We start from the raw sequence: 12,694 nt of genomic DNA on the forward strand, positions 1-12,694 counted from the left end.
AATTTAATAAAATTATTAATAATTAATATTCTTATATAATTTAATAAAACAATTAAGCAAAGATCCATTAAAACATGTTTTGAAGTTTGATACTACAATAGAGAATACAAACAAAAGAACCCATTTTTGAAGCACGCATACTTTTTGAAGCATATGAAATTACTGCAAGTTAGAGCATATGAAATTAAGCAAAGATCCATTAAAACATGTTTTGAAGTTTGATAAAATAGAGAAGACAAACAAAATAACCCATTTTTATTAGCTGACCAATAAGTCCATTGGCAGATTTTACTCTATATTCTAGCCTAGTACTCATCCCCTTCATCTTCATCTCCTTCACCAGATTCCAAGCCCACTTCTTCATAATCTTTCTCAAGAGCAGCCAAGTCTTCTCTAGCTTCAGAAAACTCACCTTCCTCCATACCCTCACCGACATACCAATGCACAAATGCACGCTTTGCATACATCAGATCAAACTTATGATCAATCCTTGAGAACACTTCAGCAACACTAGTAGAATTTGAAATCATGCAAACTGCCCTTTGAACCTTGGCCAAATCCCCACCAGGTACCACAGTTGGAGGCTGGTAGTTGATGCCACACTTGAACCCTGTGGGACACTAATCAACAAACTGGATGGTCCTTTTGGTCTTGATTGTTGCCACTGCAGCATTCACATCTTTAGGCACCACATCTCCTCTATACATCAAGCAACAAGACATGTATTTCCCATGGCGTGGATCACATTTGGCCATCATTGAAGCTGGTTCAAATGCACTGCTTATGATTTCTGCTACTGATAGTTGCTCATGGTAAGCCTTTTCCGCTGAAATCACTGGTGCATATGAAGACAACATGAAATGGATTCTAGGGTATGGGACTAAATTGGTCTGAAACTCATTCACATCCACATTCAAAGCACCATCAAATCTCAAAGATGCAGTCAAGGAAGAAATAACCTGTAAATGATCCAAACACCATAAGTATACACATACAATGCAAACAATCAAATTAAAGCCATCATTTATTGTACCTGAGAGACCAGCCTGTTGAGATTAGTGTAATTCATTGGTTACATGTTGTCGTCTGTATTTGCGGTCCAGAACGGCCAACAAATCGAACAAATCCTGAACCAAAAACCTTTCTCCTTCTTTGGTGGTGCTGCCTTGGTATCCCTCTTGGCAATGAGACCAGCCATGAACTCAACAACAGCCTAATGTAGAAAGAAGTTGAATGAGTTAGTAGCTCATAAGAAATCAAACAGGAAAGGTCCTAGCAAGTTAAATTTGTAGCCAGATTAGTATTACCTGAGCACCCAATTTGATTACTTCTCTTGGTGAAACTTTTAGGGGAGTCTCATCAGCTCGTAAAACTCTCAATTTTGACAATAATCTGAAAGACTCGGGTAAAACTCTGATCTGGTTGTCACTTATGTCCAACTCTTCAAGCATCTCAAAATAATTGGTCTTGGTAAGGCTCTTAAATTTGCAAAGTTTTTCCCCACATTCAATTGATCTCAAGAACCAAAATAGATATTGAAGTAGGACAATACGATGAGACAAAATAATTTGTTTGTTTTTCCTCTTAATGTCATCACAATACTCTCTTGCAAGCACATTAACCTTCCTTTGATCCATGCCTAACTGGAAAATGTCCGCCTGTCCACATAAAGCAATTACAGCAGCTTTAGATAAATAAAAGTTTGAATTAACTTTATAACCTACAAGAAAACATAGAATGTACACAAGCAAGGGTACAGCTTGTAAAAAATAGTCCAGAATAAACTGCAGAAAAATGGAAGGAGATCAATAGCAACAATGTTGGAGATCCTTAACAGTTGTTCTTTGCTTAAACCGTTAAACTTAAAATAGCTATGTAGAGGACTATAATAGTAAATTTGGATCTTCAATCAAAAATTGGAACTTTCTTTATTTGGACACATTGAGAAAAAAATTCCAATTACTCCAATAAAAGGATACCAAATGATGTTATAATGAAAATTCTCGATTAGAAAAAGAAAATGAAACAATGGATATCACTTAGAAAATACGCCTAATAAGCATTTATATGGTTAACAAATTGAGTAATTTGCAGAAGTAACTTGAAACAGAGTGAGACTCGCACTTTTATTGAGATTTACTTATAAATCTACCTAAAGTTCTCTAAAAGCCTTGGAATCAGGAAAGGATAAAATCCAGAGCAGAAGCACATTAAGGAAAAATATGTCAGCACACTGCATGCATGGGTAAAGAATTTAGGCAGCTGACAACTCATGTTGCTCACTACGGCCCATAATTTGACAACACCTAGAAAAAAGCATTTTGTATTCGGAGTCAACAAAAGAATTACTACAAAATATTAATAAAACAAATCAAAAAGATCTTATTAGCCCCACATCTCATTATCTTGGGTAGCTTATTTCTGCGAGCTATATCCATCACAAGTGGCCAATACTCTGATGCCCTGGAGTTAATTTCATCTGAAGACCACAAGAATTCAACATTTAAAAAGAAACACAATAAATCTAAATGTAGAGCCATAGTATATGAATAAACAAAGTGAATGAAAGAAGTATGTTAGAACTTAGATCTGAAAACAAATGCAGCAAATAGCATAAATTTATTGAAAGGGAAATATGCATATAACAATTGTTTAAAAAACAATAAAATCAATAAAATAACTACGAAGAAGCTAAAACTTTGAAGTCAAATAATCAGAAAAAAGTTAAATTGTCAAATTTCAATCTGTTATGATGTGTTAGGAATAAATAAACAAACCCATAATTAACTTTTCTGTATAAATCAAATCCATCAAAGAGTTGATTGAATTCTGAGATTCAATCCCTACATCTATAGAGAAATCAATATAAGAGGACTATAAAATTTTGAGGGAAAAAAACATAAAGATTCTAAAAGAGAAAAAAAGAAAAAAGAAAAAGTAGAATACCTGAGCAATGTGCGTTCTGTCAGAAGGCTCGAAGCCATCATAGCAAATGGGTTCAGGTTTATGATTTAGAAAATTTAGCAGTTCATCCTCTTGAATACATTCTTCCCCTACACTTCTTATAATCTTGAACTTTTCTTCTAAACTCATCCTGAAACAATGATTTCAAAATATATAAATATATTTACTCGATTCCATCTATAAAGAAATAGCAAAACAAAAAATTACAACGAAAATGACTCACTGTGGAGTTGAAGAGGAGGAGGGAGGTTGAGAATCGACAGAGAGAGACTGCATGCCGGAAGACGGTGGGGTCTGATCCGCAGGAGATTGGTCCGCCATCGGTTCAGAGAGTACTGCGACGACGTTGGAAAAGGGTTTACAATACAAAGTTGTGACGCCAAAGAGAGGTAAAAAAGAGAAGGAGAAGACAGTGAGGAGAGTGGAGAAGAAAGCTAGAAGGAAGAAACAGAAGACGGTGGATTTTGGGTAAAACAGAAGCGTGAATGGGGAGGGTAAAACAAGGAGGGTAAACTGAAGCGGCAGCTAATCTGGGCAAAAGAGAGGAATTAGAAATCGGTGGTTTTCACCGATTAGGAAAGTAATGTATTACACGCGTATTAGCAATACATTGAACCAAACGACGGAATAAAGAGGGATTAGGTGGGGCCCACTGATTAGGGGTGTATTGGCTATGCCAATACACCTAACCAAACATGCTGTAAGAGTTTTTATTATAGTATAAATAAAGGTTTTACTAGTTTGTATTTCCATACGATACATGAGGCGATTATATATTAAATTTATAATATTTTTTATAACATTAATTTTTGTTTAAAATTTTTAATGAATTTCTTGACAAAATTATTAATAAATTGAAAAGGTAATATAATTACAAAATAGTTTTAAAAATATTTAACTAGTTTAGAATGAATTTTATTTATTTTAAAAATATTTAATATTAAAATAATGAAAAATTTTATCATAGTTCTAATATTAATATTAATATATTATAATTTAAAAATATTATTAATAATTTCTTACATGTTATTTATTATTTTTTAAAATTAATTATTTTAATGTCAAAATTATTATTATTTATTTATTTATTTTATATTTATATTTGCTATACTTTAATCTATGAATGTAATTAATTCTTATTATATTTGAAAAATATAAATTTAATTTGATAAATATTATTAATATGTGTTTTTTAAAACTATGTTTTAAACTTAACAATTTAATATTCATTAATTTTAATATTATAACTTTAAAATATAATTCAATTAAGTGTGATCTTAAAATAAAAATATTTAAAATAAACTTTATATAAAAAATTTTAAACAAAAGACATTGAATAACTTAAAAAAATTAAAAGGGAAATAGTAAAAAAGTAATTTACTCAAAATATTGTAAATAAATGCTTCAAATGAATAATGTCATATGTAAAAAATTGTAATGTGAATATGACCATTTATTTCCTTTTATTATAATCTCGTATTACTATAGTACATATATATATGATTAGATTATAACACACAAGTGAAATTCTTTTATACAAATACTATATTTATAAATTTTTTTATATAAAAAAATTCAACAACCAAAAATTAAGGTTGTAGGTTTAAGTTAACCATGCATGATGTTTTCTTTCTACATTTATTGGGGATTTAATTCTTTTTTTATAAACTTTATATAAAAATATAAGAAGACGTTAATAGTAATTTTTATTATTTTGTTTACATTTTATATAAAAATATAAAAATATCCTTATAATAATATTTTTTACTTTTCTATTTTTTTAATTTTAATTAAATTGATCTCTAGTTAATTTGTAATACTAAATAAAAAAAAGGAAATATATTTTTCCCCTTGAGCTAAGCAATTAAGTCAACAATAGTACATTTTAATAAAAAAAAAGTCAACAATAGTACATGTGTTTTTCTTGGTATATTTTAATACTTGAATTTGATAATTAATTTCATTTTGATTCCTGAATTTAGTTCCATTAAAGTTTGTTGATGTAATCAATGTTCCTAGAAAATAATTGGATTGATGAGTTGAGCTGATTGAAACAAGAATTGATCGATATATTAGTTCAAACAAAAAGGTTACTTGAACAGATTGAATCGAAAATGCTCGAAACTATTAAAAATTGAAAACTGAGACAAAAACCAATAGTTAAACATGTTGAAGTAGTTTAATAATTTTTATGAATTTTTAGTTAATTGTTTATTATTTATCTAGTAATTGAACTGATCAAACTGGTTGAATCGAGAATCAATAGTCTAATCAGTTCAATCACTGCTATAATTATTTGAACACTGTATGTGACATTATAAGATTGTGTCGCATTAACATCTAAAAATTTATATAATCTTTTTAATGTGGCATAATCTTAACATGTTACATCATCAAAATTTTATATATTTCAAATTTAAGAACTAAAAAATCTAATTTATCAAATTCAAATACTAAAATTAATAAAAAAAATATAAATACCAGAACAAACCTAAAATTTGAAGAAAATTATATTATACCATAAAAAACACAATGGTAGAGGTGCCAAATTTAGAGACAAGATGGTGTATTCACCCTCATCCAAAATGATGACGTGTGTCACTACAAAGTACTGTGAGTATCCTGTGCTCAGTGGAGAGGTCCCCACGCCAGCAATGGCGCCATTAGCATGTCTGGTCAGTAAAGGCCCACGTGTCATTAATTTCTTTTATTAGACCTTTTAAAAAAATAAATTTACAAGTTTCTGGAAAATTCTTGGGTTGCTGAGACAACACGACGCTGCATACGCTTTAATATATATTATATTAAGAGCACGTATCGAGTTGAGAAAAAAAAGTTAAGGATATAAATTTTAATTTTAATTATTTAACAAAATGTTTTTTGTACACAAAATGGTTTCTTATGACATATTAACTCCTTTACTTATATACACGAGTATTATTACTTTTATCCTTAAATTCTAAGTTTAATTGTTTTTTTATTTAATGTTGTTGCAATTATTTCTTGTTAATTTTTAATATTTAATTGTTATTTTTAACTAATAAATATATTATTTTTAAATTTTTATTTATATTTTTAATTAATAACTCTTTTATTTTTATAAATAAAATAACAAATATGTAATTATATAATGAAAATATATTTGATATATTTCATTATGTTAAAAATCTTTTTAATCAATAACCCCTTTATTTATATAAACAAAATAATAAATATATAGTTATTTAATGAAAATATGTAACACCCCAAACTCGCCCTGGAAGTTTAAGCTAAACTTGGACGAGTTACATCAATGCATTGAAAATTGATTTCTTTTCGGGATTTTAATTTTGAAAACCAGAAATTCATTTTTATCGATTTAGGTGATTTTATAGTTTCGTGTTAGAAATTGACTGATATGGATGAGATTATCAAAAGGAAAGCAAGGCAAATCCAAGACAATTACAAATCTAAAAGATCAATTCGTAGTTATTTTAGTGTAAAACAATCCGAGCTCCTGTACTCCACCCGATCCTAAATAAGATGTTTTCCTGAACAGATGAAGGTAACACAAAGGGTGAGTTACCAAACACTGCGTATAACCAGACTCAAATACAAATAAGCAAAGCATATTATATAACTCGTAGTAACGCAAAGAACTTAAGAGCAGTTGTATAACCAGTACGGGCAGCTCTAGAGTATCACAAAGATTTAATCAAAGGTAGTATAACAGAACAAAACAAAACAGAATAGAGCAGAACAAAACCGAATGTTACAGAACAGAGTAGAGTAGAGTAGAACAGAGCATGTATGTTTATGTAGATGCAGTATTTTTCAAACAAATCAGAATGCAGATTTATCAAAAACAGTCTTCCCAAACTCCATTACACACCAAAATAGAGTTCTCCCCCGAACTCATCCATCCAAAACACAGCAGCAAAGTCATCTCGGGTTGCTAGGCAACGATGACCCACCACCCCGGGTTGCCCGGCAACGATGGCTTATAATATGTGATACGACCCCGCCCCGGGAACGCCCTTGGTTCAGCTTATCCAGCGTCATTTGCACTCTTTGGCAAGCTGATCTAGCTTGTTTCAGCTCAATGAAGCTCAATTCGACTAGATGCTAGCTCATTGGGCTTGATTCTCTTTTATTTAATTTCATGCATTTTAAGTTGCTGGAATAAATTTAGCTATTTAATTAAGTTAGTTAATTTAGTTAAGTTCAGCTCAAATAATTAAATTGCATTTTAATGTGTCAAAATTCTGGACATCTTAATTAAGTTTAAATCTGTCTTAGTTAACACATAATTAGTAGCTATTTATTGTGTCCAGGACAAATTTATTTCATGTTGCTATTTAATATGTCCAGCCGAATTTAATATGCATGTATTATTATGTCTTTGACTGAATTTATTTGGTGTTTATAGGCAATTAATTCGGTTGAATCAGCTAGCTTAATGAGCAAAGGAAAGCATGCATGGGACGGCATTAAAGAAGCTGTTAATTTCTCCTTTTCATGCATGGGGCGACATTAAAAGGAGTTATTGTTTTCTCTTTTCTATGTGCCTTTTTCGATCATCACAAATGCCATAAATATGTCGTCCATTTGAGGGACTGTATGAGCAGAATTTAGAAGAAGTCTTGCACCAATTAATGCTGCCATCTATCAAGGAGTCGAATTGAAGAACCAAGCTGCTGTTTTGAGTTTCCTTAGGTGCCTTTTTGTGGAGATTAAAGGCCATGACTGCTCACATTAATTCGGCAGCTCATTCCTTTTTCCGAAGCTGATCGTCCAGCTCTCCAACCAGCTATGAAAGCATTCACATTTGCTAGAAAATTCCATTCACACTGTGCCTATTCAGTTATGAGTTTTCACAATAAAGGACTGCTCATATTCGGCCTTTCACACCTTTTTGGCTATTGGAGTGTTCAAGAAGCTGCTGAACTATTCAAGGCTGTTCAATTAACTAAGCAACACAATTAAGTTGTTCTTTCCCCTTTGGCCGAACCTCAAGTGACTAATCAGCTCAACCATTAATTCCATCAGCTAGGAAGCTTCCAAGGATGTTCTAGGAAACCACAAGGAAATTTCAGCTTCTTTTAGCTATTAATTGTTGTCCATTCAGCTCACTAAATTTCCTATTCGACTAACTCATGTGTTGGCTATAAATACTTTGTAATCAGCTTTTTTTAGGGACTTTTTGCCAAATTTGTTAAACGAAACTTAGTTTCTGTGAGGTTAACTTCCTCTCCAATTTCGTACGAGTCTTGAGTGACTTATCTCATGTGCTAGTGGAGTCAACCCGAACTTGTTTCTGAACTTATCACCAGCCTTTGGTGTGGCGTTCAACTACCTTCTACCGAACCATCTTTCCACCTTAAACAATATAAGAACCGGGGTAACACTCGTTATAATATTCAATCGCTCTTGACGTTTAAGTTCGCTTGTTTCCATTTACTATTTCTATCTCACTATCTTGTTTATTAAACCGAGCCATCCACTTATCATCCCTATTTTCATTTTTTGATAGTCGTCCATACCTTATTGTTCTAAATCTATTTTGAGCCTTATTCCATCCTATATCATAGACTTAACCAAAACTACAAATATCTTAATAATCGAATGATACTTTCTCGAGACGATCGGGCAACTTAGGTGACTCGACTGAACATCACCGAGCCGGTTCACATCATTATGTAGATCATTAACTGCCAATACAAAATCTTCTTCCTGTAACATCAACCCAAGTCCCATGCATTGTGACATGGTATGCATATGCAGAATTAGAGTAATGAGCATGTAAGACATGCTATCTTTCAATAACAAAACCAGTAAACATGAGAATCCATGTTTTGTAAAATAGACTTTTCGAACCATAATAAATCATGTTAGATATGTCATTAAGTCACGTGCACGGTTATAAAAAAAAATCAGTAACAATCGATCTAACATATTCAGATATCGCAATATTCTCCATCAACAGAATAATACAGAGGCGTACCAAAAAACTTAACAAATACACATCATACCTGGATAATTTACACACATTAGACAGTAGCATATTACGTTCTGGTAGATTCTATTCACATAGGTTCAAACATAAAAGACATACATGCATATCACATGCCCATGTCGTCTGCCTGTATGATTATAAATCGTAAACAGTGATTCATAGGGCCTGGGCACACGTACATATCCTTGGTCGTGTGGTCCTAAATCATAAACAGTGAGTTACACGCCCTGGACATATGCCCATGTCCTTGCCTGTTTGGCTCACACGGCCTGGGCACACACTTATGTCCTTGGCAGTGTGGTCCTAAATCATAAACAGTAAGTTACACGACCTGGACACACACCCATGTCCTTACCTGTGTTGCTCACACGGCCTAGGCACATGCCCATGTCCCTGGTCATGTGGTGTCAATAGCCACGTCTTTTGGCATCTAAAATTTACAAAAATAGGGGTTTTCGATACGCACTTGATACAGATTTGAAGTAGAAACAACAAGGATGAGGTCCTGTCCCTAGACGACAAGTAATTTCCCAACAAACGGTTAACTCACAGTCAAATCGCTAAAAACTAACATTCTAAATTCAAAGTTACGTCGAAAAACTTTCGACACCAAAACTTTAAATCAAACTTACCGGCTAATGAATTGAACTAGAAAGATAAGTCAGATCCCGTACAGAATCAACGCAATGTAACGTAACAAAAGAAAATGTCACTTTGAAAGGAAGAAACCAAAACGAAGAACTAAATATTGAGAACGACTGACAGAAGAAACATAGCAGAAAAAGAAAGAACAAAAAATGAAAAGAAAAATCTGCTAGAGGTTTCTGAAAGGTTTTAAATAACTAACTGAAACTAACTACCATACAATGAAATTCAAAATAAAATATTTCTTATTGGTTTCGCAAGGGATTCAAACACATGACTAAAGAGTATACAGAAGCTTAGCCATTAAACCAGCAGGCTTATTCTTGATATCAATTGACATAATTTAACTTATAAACCCAACATTCAAAGGTAAGAGTTTAAGCAAAATAACAAAATTTCCAGAAACAGGATTCAAACCCAGAACCTCACACATATACCTCGAACACTGAACCAGATCCATTTACTTGTCATAAATTTCCAAAATCTAAACTCAAAATCGAGGGATGACCACTCTTGGTTTCAAAACCCAATTTCTTCTAACCCGGTTTTTGGGATGTTATAACTCTCTCTCCCTTAAAAGAATTTCATCCCTGAAATTCCTACAGTCTCATCAGTTCTTAAACCATAGAATCGATATTGTTCCTATTAACACAAACCACTACGCTGTCGTTGCGCAACTTAAGTTTAATACAAAAAATAATATTTCTAATGACTTTTTATTCATTCACGCAAATTATCACAGTAACACATCACAAAATCGCGAAGAATTCTTAGATCGTGGACTCCAATCAATGACTTTCATACTCTTCTTATAGTTTGAATTTGCTTAAACGCAGACTCTTGACCCACAGATTCGAGTTGGGTTTCATCGACCCATATTTCCTGACTATCGCCCTAGATTTGATCGTCCTTACAGATTCATATATTCTTAAATTGGGATCATTGCCCCAAGTAGAGGACTCGTCTCGAGTCATTCAGTATGTGTTCGCTTATTTTACATAGCTAAAGTAGATATACTTACAGGTCGGCGTCGGAGTCTCGAATTCTCTGTTTCTAGACTCGAAAATAATTAAAATCCAAATATACACTTTTCAGAAACCTCAAATTTCAAAGTCAGTCAGAAGTCTCATTTACTTAAAACATTTTTCAGGAATAATTTTGAACTCGAAATCACAGCCCAATTTTTGCAAACCTGACTTTGATACCACTAAATGTAACACCCCAAACTTGGCCTAGAAGTTTAAGTCGAACTTGAACGAGTTATATCAATGCATTGAAAATTGATTTCTGTTCGGGATTTTAATTTTGAAAACAAGAAATTCGTTTTTGTCAATTTAGGTGATTTTATAGTTTCATGTTAGAAATTGACTAATACGGATGAGATTATCAAAAGGAAAGCAAGACAAATCCAAGACAATTTACAAATCCAAAAGATCAATTCGTAGTTATTTCAGTGTAAAACAATCCGAGCTCTTGTACGTCGTCCAATCCAAATCAGATGTTTTCCTGAACAGATGAATGTGAGATAAAGGGTGAGTTACCAAGCACCACATATAACCAGACTCAAATACAAATAAGCAGAGAATAATATATAACTCGTAGTAACGCAAGGAACTTAAGAGCAATTGTATAAACAGTATAGACAGATCTAGAGTATCACAGAGATTTAATCAAAAGTAGTACAACAGAACAAAACAAAATATAATAGAGTAGAATAAAACGGAATGGTACAGAGCAGAGTAGAGCAGAGTAGAACAGAACAGAGCAGAATAGATCATGTATGTTTATGCAGATGCAATATTTTTCAAATAAATCAGAATGCAGATTTATCAGAAACAGTCTTCCCAAACTCCGTTACGCACCAAAATAGAGTTCTCCCCCAAACTTATCCATCAAAAACATACTAACAAAGTCGTCCCGGGTTGTCTGGCAACGATGACCCGCCACCCCAGGTTGCCCGATAATGATGGCTTATCAATATGCAGTTAAACTGCCAACCAAATATATGTGGTCAAACCACTAATTAAGCAGATCCTTAATTGCCAGTACAAAATCTTCCTCCTTTAACATCAACCCAAGTCTCAAGCATTGTGTCATGGCATGTTTATGCAAAATCAGAGTAATGAGCATGTAAGACATGCTATCTTTCAATAACAGAATCAGTAAACATGAGAATCCATGTTTTGTAAAACAGAGTTTTCGAACCATAACAAATCATATCAGATTTGTCATGAAGTAGCGTGCATGGTTATAAAACAGAATCAGTAACAATAGATCTAACATATTCAGATATCGCATATTCTTTATCAACATAATAATGCAGAGGCGTACCAGTAAACTTAACAAATACACATCGTACGTGGATAATTCGCACACATTAGACAGTAGCACATTATGTTCTGACAGATTCTATACACCTAGGTTCAAACATAACAGACATACATGCATGTAGATCACACACTCGTATCGTCTGCCTGTGTGATTCTAAATCATAAATAGTGAGTCACACAACCTGGGCACACGCCCATGTCCCTAATCGTGTGGCTCTAAATCATAAACAGTGAGTTACACGGCCTGGACACAGGCCTATGTCTTTGCCCGTGTGGCTCACACGGCCTGGGCACACACCCATGTTCCTGGCTGTGTGGTCCTAAATCATAAATAGTGAGTTACATGACCTGGACACACACCCATGTCCTTGCCCGTGTGGCTCACACGGTCTGGGCACACGTCCATGTCCCTAGCCATATGACGTTGACAGTCATGTTTTTCGACGTTTGAAATTTACAAAAATAGGGGTTTTCAGTACACATCTGATACAGATTCGAAGCGAAAACAACAAGGATGAGGTCTCGTCCCTAGATGACAAGCAATTGCCCAACAAACAATTAACTCACAGTCAAATTGCTAAAAATTAACATTCCAAATTTGAAGTTACATCGAAGAACTTTCGACTCCAAAACTTTAAATTGAACTTAGCAACCAACGAATTGAACTAGAAAGATAAGTCAGATCCCGTACAGAATTAGTGCAATGTAACATAACAAAAGAAAAGGTCACTTTGAAAGGAATAAACCAAAACGAAGAACT

General features: G+C 33.1%; 1 pseudogene; it reads right to left on the minus strand.

Annotated features, from left to right (window-relative positions):
- Nucleotides 1–238: 238 nt before the first annotated feature.
- On the minus strand, nt 239–1,114 carry LOC107903848 (tubulin alpha chain-like; annotated as a pseudogene).
- Nucleotides 1,115–12,694: the final 11,580 nt, after the last annotated feature.

The sequence above is a fragment of the Gossypium hirsutum genome, chromosome D05, assembly GCF_007990345.1.
Source record: "Gossypium hirsutum isolate 1008001.06 chromosome D05, Gossypium_hirsutum_v2.1, whole genome shotgun sequence".
Lineage (NCBI taxonomy): Eukaryota > Viridiplantae > Streptophyta > Magnoliopsida > Malvales > Malvaceae > Gossypium > Gossypium hirsutum.